A 15,527-nucleotide genomic window follows, 5' to 3' on the forward strand; every position below is an offset into this window, starting at 1 on the left:
GGCGACGTAGCTTTCTACATGCATAAAAAGCATCATATGCTTCTCTTTCCTTTCTCCTTTTAGGATTCTAGTGCCTAAATTCTGCAATTTTCTGATTTCTTGCATTTGAGTGAAAAGATTTATAAGGAGAAAAAGGGTGAAAAAAAGCGTACAATTATGCGTGTCTTGTAGGGAAAAGCAGAATGTTCTTACATTCTTCTTTTTCCGTACAAGACAATGTTTTTACATTCAATAGGCGGTGGTGGATGCATCGTTGAAATAAATTTAAAGATATGCAAACAAACATTCCTCTCCTAACGCGCCAGTGAGTTTGTAAATGCTCTTCAAAGTTGCCAATGAGTTTATGACTTTTCAGTGGGTCTGTGGCAAGAATCTAAATTCATATATCTTTTAGCTGTTGTTAAAGATGGAATTAAAACATAAATTTAATTAAACACAGGAATTTTAATTTAATAACTTAATATGTTTAAACACAAAAACTTATTGCTATGTTTCCATTAATGGAAGAGCATTCATCATCAAACATAAATATTGTACAAAATGTTGTCTAAAATATTAAATGGTAAATTTAAGATACATTCAAAATACAATTTGTCACAGTTTAAGATAATCCCCATCTTTTTTTCTTTTCTTTTCTCTTTTTAAAGGTAATGAAGCAGAAATAGATAATGGAAATGGCACTGTGTATTTTAAAATACAAATGAAAATTTAGGGTAATACAAGCAATGTTTATGTCTAAAAAATGTTTTCCTAACTACCTTATGCATACTAAAGGTTATAGGGTCGTTCTCTCTAGTTCAACATAAACTAGATTAGATCCTAAAATGACCTGGCGAATTCTCGTACAGGCGTGAAGAAACTACCAACTCAGAAGAAGGGTGAAAATAACTCTTTATTAATTCAAAGTAGTTAATAGAAAGGCACGGTCTTCGTGCGTTACATAGGCACCGTCAAACTTGCGGTGAAAACTAAAAACGTAGAATATGATTTAACTAAAAACGTAGAATATGATTTAAGTCCAACCCAAAATAAATAGTGCTAGATAGCACTTAAGTTACGCCTAACAGGTGGACTTACAAAAACCTAACAGGTATGATGATAAATCTGATATGGCCAAGAGCGTAACAGCGAAACAACAACGTAACGTGTGCTGGCTAGCGAAAACACGCTCTGAGTAAACTAAGAGATTCACCCGTTTAAACACGCACTTCATTTAACTTTAAATTTACATCCTGGCGAGAGAATGTGAGGCGAAGTTGAGAAGTTCAGTACAGCTATCAAACTTCAAATAAATTTGTTATGCAAAATAAGGAAAACCCTACACCTTCCCTCGCCAGAATTTAACTCTCGCATAAAAAGGCCTGGATAAGATATTTACACTCATGTCCATAAATTAAGGATAATTCGGAGTCACGCGGAAATCGAACTCTAAAAAAAATATATCACCTATAAAATCACTACACACATCTTCAAGAACCATATGCAAATTTCAGGAAGTAACCAGATGACACCAATGGTACGTCACAATGACGAGAGTGTAAGAGAGTGATATATAAGGAATACAGGCAAAGAAGTAAAATTGTTCGCAGGCGCTTTATAAGCATTTCAGTGCAATAACCGAATAGTTATGACACAAAGGACGCATTTGGATGATTTTTTACGTGGTAGAATTATCGGCCGTCTTGAATGTGGGCGCACCCAACTGGAAGTATCAGATGAACTTGGAATTGCCCAGAATGTCATCTCCAGGCTTTGGCAACGATTCCAAGATGATGGTAATGTGAGTAGACGTTACAGCACAAGTCGCCCCAGAGTCTCAACGCCAAATGAGGACCGGTATTTGGCAGTTACTGCCAAAAGAAACAGGCGGAGCACAGCCTCAGACCTGTCTCGTCAGCTCTCTTCAGCCATTGGTACGACAATTTCAAGACAGACCGTGTACAGACGCTTAGGGCAGATTGGTCTATATGCTCGTAGACTTGTCAGATGCGTTCCACTTACTGCAACTCACTGTCGCCTGCGGTTAGCCTGGAGTAGAGAGCATGCATTGTGGACACCGCAACAGTGGGCTTGTGTGATGTTTTCCGACGAGTCCAGGTTTAGCTTGCAGTCTGATTCTCGCCGGACTTTCATATAGAGAGCTCCAGGTACCCGTTACCACCAAGAAAACATCATTGAACGACACCGTTACGGTGGTGCAGGAGTGCTCGTTTGGAGTGGAATTATTGTGGGTTCCATAACTGACCTGCATGTTCAAATTGGAACCATGACAAGCCAAATCTATAGGGTCGTCATTCAGGAACAACATGTACGTTTGTTTCGGGGCGCCACGGGCGCACAATTTTTGTTTATGGATGACAACGCCCGTCCCCACCGTGCAAACATCGTAAGCGAATGCCTTCAATCGGAGGATATCACCCGTATGGACTGGCCAGCATTCTCACCGGACTTGAATCCAGTAGAGCACATGTTGGACATGCTTGGCCGACGAGTTGCAGCCCGTCAACCTCCTCCTACATGTCTACCGGAACTTCGGAGAACATTGCCTTTTGAGTGGTGTAATATCCCCCAAGATCAGATCGATAATTTGATACTCAGCATGCCTAGGCGTTGTACGGACTGTATTGCATCGTCTGGGAGACATACAATGTATTAACAATCATACCAACCATGTAATATTGGTTTTTTGTAAATAGGTGTTTTTTGTAATTTGCTCCAGAGAGAAAAAATCGCTAATTTTTTTAATAATATCAAACATATAGCATTTTTTTTTTTTTTTTTTTGGCTCTTTACCTTTTGTTTAATAAATAAGCTTTAGAAATAAGTCAAATTTGTTTTGCTTCTAACTCTTCTTTTCCCTGATTTTGCATTATCCTTAATTTATGGACATGAGTGTAAATTCTAAATCTACATGTGAGTTCATCTTCACAATCTTAATCTACATCTTAACTAAATTTAAGGTTTTACAGATGGACAATGTGGCACATAATTACAATATCTTCTTTAGCATTTCTTGTCCTCTCTCCTTCCAAGTATCTGGAAAGAAAATATTTTAGTATGTGCTTAAACATAGATTACACTACCACACTTTCAACATTTTTTTTTAAAACAGTTCAACCTTTCCTACATTTACTCATTTCAATCTTTCTACCCACATTAAGAATCCTCCTTGCTCTCCAGCATTGTGTACTGTAAAATGCGAGCGTGCTTTATGTACAACGAGTACAACACTTACTGACTCCCCACATTTACTTGTTTAGGATCAAAGCCAACTTATACTCAAGGCCTGCCAGTGTGAAAATATTCTTTTGTGTTTTCGGTGGCCTTCGTGATGTTCCTACTAACCGCAAGATGGCGCTACTCTTCTGCTACACTTTGCAGTGTTTACAGTGAGCGGAAATGCACCAAAAACGAATTCTGTCTTGTAATATGGCAAAGTTTAAAAACGATTAATCCGTAATAGTCAGATATTGTTGGTTTCTTTTTAATAAAAATACTTTTAATTAGAAGAAAAACATGAAATTTTAAGCTAACCCACTTTTTCTTCCATATATAAACATCAGCTATTTGACCTCGATTTTAATTCTTGCTTGCATCTAGACATGCGCTATTCTGAATTGTATGCATTACAGCTATTTATTCTAATTTAAAAGTAATTTAAAGCATATACCGTATTTACGCGAATCTAATGCGCATCGTTTTTGGCCAAATGAAGTATTCAAAATTGGGGTGCGCATTAGATTCGATGGCGCATTAGATTCGAGTGCAAAGTTCGCCGATGACGTCAACCAAATTTAAATTGTAACAATGGATTACTGTATTTCTCGACTACATTTACCGTTACATTTATCGTTGACACATTATTGCATAGAGGATACAAACTGCAGAGTACGTAGTCACGAAATGGAGGGCAAACAGAGAAGAATGTCATATGACGCTACTTTCAAACGTAAAGTAATTCTTTATGGTGAAAAAAATGGCAATAGAAAGGCAGGGAGAGAGTTCAACGTAGCTGAGAGCAATATTCGCTTGTGGCGGCAACAGAAATTGGCACTGTTTGCAACTAAAGATTCAATAAATTCCTCATACTATTGGTGCGCATTACATTCGCCGACAAACAATTTTTTTATTATTTAAAGTTTTAAAATGGGGATGCGCATTAGATTCGCATAAATACGGTACCTTATTCTTCAATTATTTATATAGTAAGAAGTTAGCAGATAGCTTCAGAACATATACTACTTCGGTGTAAAATTTTCAAAATATTTCTATCGGTTGTCCTGGGCCAAAAAATAATTTAGTAGCCTCTATTACATATTAATACATTATGATCATGATCATGATCTAAAATTTGTACATCTGTTTCCATGACATAGGAGTAAAAATATTACTTAAAGTGATTAAATTTTATGCACTGAAGAATTTTTTAAAATTATTATCAAATAACTGTTTTAGGAAATCTTAAATAATATACGTTTAAATAACGCTGATTTAGACCTCTGTGCAGTATTTGCAACATTGCAGATATTCAAAGCAAGATTAAAATTGTTAGTGAAAAAAAAAAAAAAAAAAAAAGCAATCTTATTTTGGCATAGATTTTGAATGAAACTCCAACCTAAAGTTGCTTTTTTGGTTAATTTTAATATTACACAAGTGGGTTTCTCTTCGAGTTTCATTTGTATTTTATATTTCATTAATGTTAACATTAAAAAATTAGAAATTTAATTAAGTGTATGCCGCAATTTACATTTTCAGTGTTAGAAAATCTTGAATTTTTTCCAATGAAAAATGAAATTTTTGAGAAAGCTATTGATCTCAGTTTTTTATAAAGAAAAAGAGACACATGCATTATAAAATATATTTTAACAGCACAACAAAGCAACATAATAACTCTCATAATATATACTTAAGAAAAATTTTAGTTCTGTATATCAAGGATAAAATTTGAAAACTTTCAATGGCTGAATATAAATAATATATCCATCACACATACCCACAATACTAAGTAGAATGAGGTATATACATAATTTTAGATAAAGAGGCATATAAAGTTAGGCAAAAAGGCAAGCTTATTAAATGTACCCCTTAAATATACAGCAGCTAGGCATTTTTGCCAATATACCACATTAATCAGAATGACGTGTATAATATTTTATGTCTGGTAGTGTGAAATACTGATGTAGTAATAGAATGATGTCGTAATACAAGAATAATGTGTACATGAAAAAAAATTACTGAATTTCTCAAAGCAACATTATCACTATTAAACACACATACACATGAGTGCCATCTAAAGCCTTGATACATTAAGTACATGCAGCTAGTTGACATAAATCCATGTATACCATTCCTATTCCACATTAATTAGAATAGAGTAGCCCACAAAGTTTTGAAAATAACAGTGTCAGATGCACAAATATTTTAGATTTAAATAAGCAGAACGTGGAATTTTAGAACTAAGTGCAATGAGGTATATACGCAATTTTAATCATATATGATTATAAAGTTAGGAAAAAAGCAAGCTTATTAAGTATAGCCCTTAAATATATACAACAGCTAGGCATTTTTACCCACATACCACATTAATCAGAATGACGCACACAAAATTTTATGGCTGGTCGTGTGAGATACTGATGTAGTTCAATATCAAGAATAACGTATACAAGAAATAAAATTACTGAATTTCACAAAGCAATATTATCACTATTAAACACACATGCACATGAGTGCCATCTAAAACCTTGATACATTAAGTACATGCAGTTAGTTGATAGAAATCCATGTATACCATTCCTATTCCACATTAATCAGAATAGAGTTGCACACAAAGTTTTGAAAATAACAGTATCAGATGCACAAACACTATAGAATCAATGTTACTACAATAATTTCATTTAAATAAAGTACATTAATAGACAGCTGCTGTTCACTTTAATAAGTACATTAATACAATTAATTTCATTTAAAGAGATTAATGTAAGTATTGTTCATTATGTACAGGCATGTGTTTTAAATCTTTGACAGAATAGATACAACCCGAAAACATGCACGATTTAGTTCAAATCTATATGCATATCATACCTACATAACATTAATCATATATAAAATTTTGAAACTTAAAATAATGAATATCAAGTAATTCGATATCATCGAAAGCATGTAATAAAATATCTAAATTTTCTTTTAAATCAAAGATTTAAACAAAACAGCAAAATTTAAAAGAACCTAAAATTTTTACAAGTAAATTGACATCTTTATATTGGTAACTTGGTAAATATTATATATCATTTTTGTTCCACCACTATTATATGCACCAAGGTTATTCACCAGATGGCAGTTTTCATTAAGAGCAGCAGTAATTTTAGTTGAAACAAACTTATGCTGCTTTTCATAAAAGAGAAATATGAAAAATATTTTAGCCGCTGGTAACTTTTAGTCAAAAGATAATTTAACTACAATACTTAGAGTTTTATAAATTAAGTTTAATGATTGTTCTTTTGAAAGAAATCTAAAATTCCAAAATATACTCACCAAACAATATATAATTTCTTAATGACTATCAGATGATGGATGTAAAATTTGAGATGCCAATTATACGACCACAGCTCCAACAAATTATATACTTGTATACCTAACTTTAATAATGGTTTAGAAATAAAAATTATGCAAAAATGCTTGTAACTAAAGACTTTTCTCGTTGTCTTTACTGTAAAGTCCTATCAGTATGTGTTTGTATGCATACATAGGCATATATATATAAAATATAATTTGATAACATATGAGCTCACAAATTATTTAAATTCTTTTTTATGTATACGTTACATAATTTCATATTTCATATTCAGAATACTTATTTTCGATCATCATTTTAGAATGTGTAAATGAAACACGTACATACATTTATTACTTAATTTTACTCTTTCAATAAATTTTTCGGAAAAAGAATATACAAATTTAGCGGTATATATATATATCGATAAATCAGTTTTACTTGACAAATTTATCCAATTACTTTCAATTATTCTTAAAGTTAAGTAATCCTAAATGTATGTCATTATGTAAGGCTAGGATACTAGGAAATAAATTAGAACACTGAAAGAAACTAATAAATTGATGAAAATATAAAATTTTAAACTACCGATAATTTTAAGGTATGTAGCAGTTATAATTCGAAAAGTTCGTCATTTTCATAAGTTTATTTCTTTCTACATTTATAAGATTGTAGGTAGAACCGTGCGAAATAATCAAATAAAATTATCACTTTCAGCTTATCACAGTGGATTTTGTTAACAAATGAAATTTTAAAAAATTTAAATACAAATAACATATTTTGAACAACACTCAATTTTCCATTACTTGCATTTGCTAAATGTTAAACAGCAGTAACTTTACGTTTTCGAGATATGATCTTGATCCATCTTTCTTTCACAGAGATTCCTCTCCGGGAAATTTATGGAAAGACACATTTTTGGTTTTCCTGTGGTCGGAATTGCAGTATGGCACGCAACAATATGTTACTATCAGTAAACAGCGATACTTTTTAATAAAATACACTTTTTGGTAATAACGAGCCACGTTACAAATAGTGAAATTATAGCAAAAGTGTAGCAGAATGCGAGCGCCACCTAGTGATAAATTTCGCGAAAGCCACTAAAAACTGGGAAACGGAATTTCGTTCAGTCTGGCAGGCCTTGAGTATAAGTTGGCCTTGTTAGAATTAAATCAACTAGATCTTAGACAGACACCCTACAATCAAATCTCCGCCTGAGGTGCTAACACTAGTGAAAATTAACTTGGCTGGAGAGCCTAACATTTTACTTTACATTCATTCTAAATTAATCTTTACTTTCTTTTAGTACAATTCATAAGTAACATAGACTACTCTTTCATTCAAAGCAAATATTTCAAGCATGCAAAATACTTTTAGTATTTATTGGCTCCTGACTCCAAATTAATCTTTATAATTAGAACTCCGTTTCTTCAAATAACGTTAATCCACATTTTAAATCAAAAATAATCTTTATTATCGTTTTTCTCAAATGTAAACAATTCCAAGAACAACAAAAGTGAACAATCTTTTTGTTGCCATTCTCAAAACTGCAAAAAACAAATAAAATGATATTAATCAGTATTTAAAATTTCTGTATACGTTTAAGCCACAACAGTACTCCCTTCCCAGCAACTAAGTTACGGTAGAGTATATTATTAACTTTAAAACACTATTTATAAAAAATATTATTGATACATGTAAATGCTAATCCCGAAATCGCACAGGGGTTTTATTCTCCTTCCTATACGCAACTGTTTTGCAGGAAACTTGTTAATTTTAGGAGGTAAGTCTGTTGGAGGTTTGACAGGTTGTCTTATTGACGTTGTTGGTTAGTTCGTAGTAACATCTAGTGTTTGCAAGAAATATGCAGGCTTTAATCTATCAATAGACACTGTAACATCTTTGTGACTGATTTTTACTATAAAATATTTTTCTTTTCTGTTTCACTTAAAAAGGACCATCGTAAGAAGGTTCTAATTGCTTTCTAACTCTATCTTTCTGAATAAACACATGTGATGTTGTTTTCAAGTCTTTAGGGACGAATATTTTTTCTTGGTGCAATTTGTTCCATAGTTTTTTTTTCGCTGTTTCACAAAAATATCAGGTGGTGTAGGAGTTGTGCTATCGTGGAAAAATTCTCCGGGTAATCCTATATTTTGTCCATAAACCATTTGAGCAATGGTGTATGCAGTCTTCTTGCATAGCTGTGCGTAATCCATGAAGAACAGTTGGAAGTGTTTCGCTCCAGGCCAGGATATTGTGTGCTATAAGTGCGGTCTTGAGAGATCTATAGAGGCGCTCGATCTTCCCATTTGCTCGGGGGTGGTAAGCCGCTGTATGTTGCAATTTTATTCCACACATTTTTGATAGGTTGTTGAACAACTCTGAACTAAACTATGCTCCACGATCTGTGACTAGGCGACATGGCGTTCCAAATCTTGAAATCCAGTTAGAATAAAATGCTTTGGCAACTGTGTCTGCTAAAACGTTGTTAAGTGGAATCTCTTCCATCCAGTTAGAGTACCGGTTAGTGCAAGTGAGACAGTAAATATTCCCATTTGATGGTGGTAGGGGTCCAATGAGATCAATATGCACGTCACAAAATCTTTCTGAGGGCAGTTGAAAATCACCGACACTTGATTTTGTGTGCCGATCAATTTTACTTTTTTGGCAAGAAATGCAAGATCGAGTCCAAAGCTGTACATCTTTACGGATACTTAGCCAAATAAATTTTGACGATAAGAGTTTTACAGATGACTTAATGCCAGGATGGGCTAATTATGCATTTGATGAAACATTTTCTTGCGATAACTATCAGGGATATATGGTCTGATATTATTCGTTGAAGTTTCACACCACAAAGCCTTCCTTCCCAGAAGGTAGCGGATACTGCTTGAAGTTCAGGGAAATTGCTGATGTCTTCAAATTTTGCAATTCTTTATCCATAATTTGTTCATCTGCAATTTTGTCATAGTCGATCAAAGAAATGTCTTCAATTCTAGATAACGTATCTACAACGATGTTGTCTCGATTCCTTTACATCCTCTAGGATCTTTTCCTAGAAGTACTGCTAGATAGTCTGCGGGACCGAGCGTTGTTTTTAAATCGTGGTCTCTTTGTATAATGAACAATCATTTCGGTAATTCGCTGTTCAAGGGATTGAGTTTTCATTAAGAGTTCTTTATTCGAGAAATTACTAGCTGTTGATACACCACAAATCTCTTTAGAAGGCGTCATATCTTGAATTTTGTCAGCCATGATCACCAACAAGTTGTAAGGTCCCTCACTTGAAATTCTAAGTTACTGTTGGAAGTGAGGAACCTAGGAACTGATAAGCGAATAATCGCTAGAGCTCGAAGACAGGAAACAACAAGAGAGAAGGGTAAATAACCCTTTATTATTTCTATAAGATTTAACAAAACTCCGCCTGGGAGTGAACAAATAAAGTCCGCACTTTGGACTTGAACTTAAAAGACTAAGAATTAAACTTAAACTAAGATTAACTAACTAAGTATAGCCAAAGCTATCAAGGTTCAATGAGAGTTGGCCCCTTAACTTATTTTACTACGAAGCTTAGCAAGGACCTGAGTACGGCCGAGCGTAAAACAGCTTTGAGAGAGAGAGCGGCCAAAAAGGCAGACGCGCGTAGTTCAGAAACTCTGTTTCTCTCTCTCCTGCTCAGTAAGTAACTTCGTGGTTTAACTACCGCTTCTTCTCATTAAATATTCAGCAAATTCCAAAACTACGTTCTGGACGGAAGTAGTAAGTTGAAGTTAAGAATTTGACAGGAAAGGAACTTTAACTTAAAATTTAACTTTTAATAAAATTAACATAATCCTTACATAGCTTCCGACCAGACTTTAAATACTCGAAAAATAAGGTCTCAAAACGACCTTGTTTAAGACTTTAAAGTCTGAAAACTGACATTAACTACACTCTTCCAACTTTTACATTAACTAAATGACTTTAAAGTTTCGTTTTTAGGGCCAACTTTACAACAATTCTAAAAGCTAGACTAAAGCTAGGAAAAATAAAATTTACAATGTGTCCTTTCTGGACATTATATCTTGACATACATCTTCTTCCTATATAGATTCTTTATTCAGCTAGACTTATTTCAGGTCTTGATCCTTCCATATCTGGAAGGAAATGTCATTAGTAATGCATTTTACAAAACTTTACTTTAAATCCTAGCTTTACGCTTTTAATTCATCATTTGGTCCTTATGCACTTTTATTCATACTACAGATTTATTTCATCCATGCTCTCCAGCAAATGTACTGAAATGTACTTAGGGTCTTCTATGTTGTGTTACCGCGAACAAAATACCGCTATACAACACCTAACTTTGTTAAATTTGACACACTAGACCTGCCAAGACTCCCTACACGAAAACTGTTTCCTACTGTAGTAAGCAAAAGCTTATATTTTACTTTTAAACGTGTTAACTGGAGAGCCTAACATTAAACACATATATATCAATATTCCATTCTTCCGTAACTCCCATATACAGAAATAAAAATTTATTTTCTATGTACTTTTAATCTTTACGATATTTCAACACGACGATCAAACATTTCTACATGAACATGATCGTTTAAATATTTACACATCACTTTTGAATTCATTTTACATCAACAGTCATAGTTGCTTAATTACACTTTACCAAAATTTACACGAAATCTTAACTTTACGTTAACATATTTTTGTATTCCAATAGTCTTCCGACTAAATTTATTCAGAATTTACTTCTCGCAACTTGCGAGTTCTTAACAAAAAGTATTTAACGCTAGTAGCTTCTCGCCAAATTACTAACATAAAAATCTATGCTTACGAACATTTACAATCAAGATATCGCTATCTGCGATTTAAGTTTTCTCAACATATTTAGCAACTTATAACAATATGATATAATTTGAACTTCAAGGAAAAATTAGCAAAGAAATTTTCACTTATCTTTTTCTGTACTTCTGCATCCTGTCTTTACAGAACTGATCAAATGTAGAAAACCTGATAACCTCCACTCTTCTTCTTGATGTTCCGTTCCATTTAGTTCCAGTGCTTTCCATTTTTCCCCTTTATGTAGGAATCTGGGACTCTTGCGGGCAGGTTGTGGATTCTGGAATGCCAATTTCCGTTTTTACTCCGGTGGGGCTCTCCGTCCTTCAGGGTCTTTGCATCTTCTCTTGGCCCTTCTAACTTGTTGCTCCGGCACGGTTGTGTCTACAGGTCTTTTCTGGCTTTTCGGTCTGCACGCTAGTCCTCCTTGGGTCTGCCTTGTAGTTGTTGATGCTGGAAACTGTGCTGTACTTTTAGTTTTAATTCGTCGTTGAATTTTCTCCTTTCCTGGAACCTTGTTAGCAGGCCTCCCTCGTGTGGTTGATGGCACTTGAGTTTTTGCAGCCTCATCGATTGTGACTCGTTGATCTGTCGGCGCTAACTTTCTCCTTTTCTGTGCGCTTGTAGCCTTACTGGTATGGCGCTTGTAGCCTTACATATCCCCTGATAATTTTCACAATATTCTTATTTACGCATTCCGCTATATTCGACTGCGATCTATATGGTACCATTTTTAGATGGCGTATGCCAAGTCCTGTGCACAAATTTTTAAATATACTACTAACAAACTGTTTTCCGTTATCTGATATTACTTTTAGTGGGGCACCGTATTTTAATATATATTTATTTAAGAACGAATTTGCGACTATTTTAGCTGAAGCTCGTTTAAGAGGGACTATTTCTACCCATTTTGAAAAATAGTCAACGATTGTTAAAGATATCTGTTTTTATTTATTTTTGTCCTAGGGTAGGGTCCTAGCAAATCTATTCCAAATATTTCGTTTGGAAAAGTGGTCTTTATGTTTTTTAAATACCCGGCCGGGCTGTAATTAACATCGTTTATTAATTGGCACATATGACACGACTTAACATACGCCGTAACAACTTTCTGTAATTGCGGAAAATAAACCGCTTCGCGTACCCTCTTTAGTGTTTTTCGTATCCCGAAATTTGCTGCAGAAGGTAGATCGTGCAACTCCTCTAAGATACTTAGACGTAGACTCGCTGGGATTACTGGTCGGTATTCCTGATTTTCATCAGTTACTTTTGTGTAAAATAACAATTTGTCGATTATTTCGTAATGCTGTGCCCTATTGCGAATAGCTATTAAATCTATATGTTCAAATTTTTCAGGGTCTTCCAAGTATGCGTAAATATCTTTAAACTCTGGGTCCTTTTTTTAATTCTTCGATTATTGTTTCACGGGACTCAATAACTCTTGAGGTGAGCATGGCACACTTGATAGTGTTTCCCTCTTCATCAATTTTTATTCGCGAAAGGGCATCGGCGACCAAGTTTTTCTTTCCCGGAGTGTGTTTTATAATTAAGTTGAACTCTTGTAATTTTAAAGTCCAACGTATCAAGCGAGGCGATAAATTTTTTCCTGAATACAAGCGACCCACTGCCGCATGATATGAGTAGACCGTTATCGGTGAACTTCCGAAGTAGACACGAAACTTCTGAACTGCTAATAACACAGCGAGCGTTTCTCCCTCAGTAGCGGAATAGTTCCTTTGCGTAGCATTCAAGGTTTTCGAAAAGAAAGCTATAAGTTGCCCATTTTGGGTGAGCACCGCTCCAACTGCATAATCGGATGCATCCGCTGAAATTTCTAGACCTTGCTCGCCTTCTGGGAATTTAAGGACTGGGGCATTGATTAGGGCATTCTTTAGATGTTCAAACGCGGTGTTCGCTTCGGCTGTCCAAGAAAATCTACTTTTCTTTCTTTTTAGCACTAGAAGAGGCTCAACTATTTTCGCAAAGTCTTTTATGAACATTCTATAATACGAACATAAGCCCAAAAATGAAGACAATTTCTTAGCCGTATTTGGGGGAGGATAACTTTTAATTGCCTTAATTTTTGAATCATCAGTCTCTATTCCCTTATTCGAGATTTTGTACCCGAGGTATCGTAATTCCTTCGCCGCAAACTTTTATTTATTTTGAAACCGGCCTCGTTAAGTAAAGAAAAAACTTCTTCCAGATGTTTCAAATGTTCCTCTAATGTTTCACTGGTAACTATGATATCAAGATACATTATTGTACTTTTACCTACAACTGGCTTTAAGACTATGTCCATAGCTTTATGGAACGTAGCTGGCGCTCCGCTCAAACCAAAGGGCATTCTTAAAAAGGCATAGACGCCTGACTTTGTTATAAACGCGATCTTCTGGACATCCTCCGGCTTCACGGCTAATTGAAAGTAACCCGACGTGAGGTCTAGGGTTGTCACTAATTTAGTCGAGCGAATGTTTCTGATGATTTCATCAATTATTGGTAGGGGATATGTGGGATATTTTGTTATACTGTTTAACTTACGATAATCAACTGCAAACCTATACGCGTCCGGGTGTTCAGGCGGTAGCCCGTTCTTTTTTCTACAAAGGCCACCGGACTTGCGTAAGGGCTCGTGCTTGGTACAATTATTTTATTCTTTAACATAGTTTTTATATGGGTTTCCAAAATTTCTTCTTTTACTTTATCGTACCGGTAAGGTTTTGACCTGACTGGAGGGGCATTCCCCCTGTCTATGGAATGACTAACTACCTGACAAAACCCAGGTTTTTCGTTAAACAAAGAATTAAATTTTCTAACCAATCCTTCAATTTTCTTTTTCTCTTCCAAATTCAAATGTTCTAGTTTCAATTCCGGCATGGAAACTTCACCTTCTTGTACCGGGTCCATGTGCACCTGAAACGTAGAATTCTGAAAATTAAAGATTTGCGCCGGATGCGCGTAAAAAAATCGATCCCCAATATCACTGATGTGAGTAAATTTTTCACGACTAAAAAATTAATTTTTAGGACCTCGTTTTTAATCTGAACATGCAGTGCGGTTTTCCCCAAACATTCGCACTGTTTGCCTTGGGCGGCAATTACTTTCTGTCCCGTGGCTTTAAACAGTCTGTAACGACGAAAATGTTTTTTGAAAAAATTTTCCGATAGGAATGAACACTGTGCCCCATGTGTCCAGGAGTGCAGTGGTTGGTACATTATTTACCAAAATCTGTACCTCCGGCATAGCAAGATTTTGTACTACGACTGTATTTAGACAAATTTCTGAGAGGTCTTCTGTCCCACTCGGTGACCGTTGCCCCTTCTCGATCACCGGTTTGCGTTTAAAGTCTGGTTTCCTGCCGCCTCTTTTCGCTGATTTTTATATCCACCGCCCTTAGATTTATCTGCGCTCTTGCTATTAAACTTTTCACTTTTTCCCGTCTGCCGATATGCCTTGTACTGAACTTGTGGTTTCTTTTGGAGAGTAAATCTTGAGTACTGGCCAAACGGACTTGCACGCGCTTTCTCTGCGTTTCTTCTACTTTGAAATTTCATTGCAAGCTGGAACAGAATTTCCAATGTTTGCGGATTACGCACTTCGAGAAAATCTTGCGCTGACGGTAGAAGACGCGGTAGAATTAGTTCGATCATTTCTTTATCGGGCCTTTTCCCGTATAATAGATTAAAAATATGAACTTTTCTTAAAATGAACTGTGTCAAATCCTCGAAACCGCCTTGGTATTTACTATACAATTCTGATTCAAGCTTCGCACGATCTTTAACAACTGGAAATGGTTTTATTAATGCAGATTTAAAATTTTCCCAGTTATATGATTCAGATCCTGGGTCTCTCAACAAGAACTTTCCTATACTCTTCTGCCAGCTAAGGGCTTGACCTTTTAAGGCTGTCGTAGCGATGATCAATTTTGTAGCTGATTCACAGGGTGTAAGGCGAAATGTAGGTCTAGTTGCTCCAAAAATGTCAGGACTGAGCCCTTGCCATCGAAAGTGGCTGTTGGTTTCATGGCTGCATGCAGCGTTTCCACGAGGATTCCAAACCCTTCTACTGGATTCGTGGATGTTGTAGGGACCTGAAAGGTCGAAGGGGTCAACGTAAACTTCCCGGACTCTAACGACATGGT

At 35.2% G+C, this 15,527-nt stretch overlaps 1 protein-coding gene across 2 annotated transcripts in view; it reads right to left on the reverse strand.

Moving 5' to 3' along the window:
- Nucleotides 1-874: 874 nt before the first annotated feature.
- The window catches only part of LOC118196228 (beta-1,4-mannosylglycolipid beta-1,3-N-acetylglucosaminyltransferase brn-like), a 44,262-nt gene continuing 29,609 nt past the window's right edge, over nt 875-15,527 (reverse strand). For both annotated transcript variants that reach the window (XM_085809200.1, XM_085809199.1), the window contains exon 4: nt 875-3,036. The gene's annotated coding sequence lies outside the window, so the exon portion shown is untranslated. The remainder of the gene's footprint in view (nt 3,037-15,527) is intronic.

The sequence above is a fragment of the Stegodyphus dumicola genome, chromosome X2 (genome assembly GCF_044657685.1).
Source record: "Stegodyphus dumicola isolate Sdum_Otavi_A_Nest chromosome X2, ASM4465768v1".
Taxonomy (NCBI): domain Eukaryota; kingdom Metazoa; phylum Arthropoda; class Arachnida; order Araneae; family Eresidae; genus Stegodyphus; species Stegodyphus dumicola.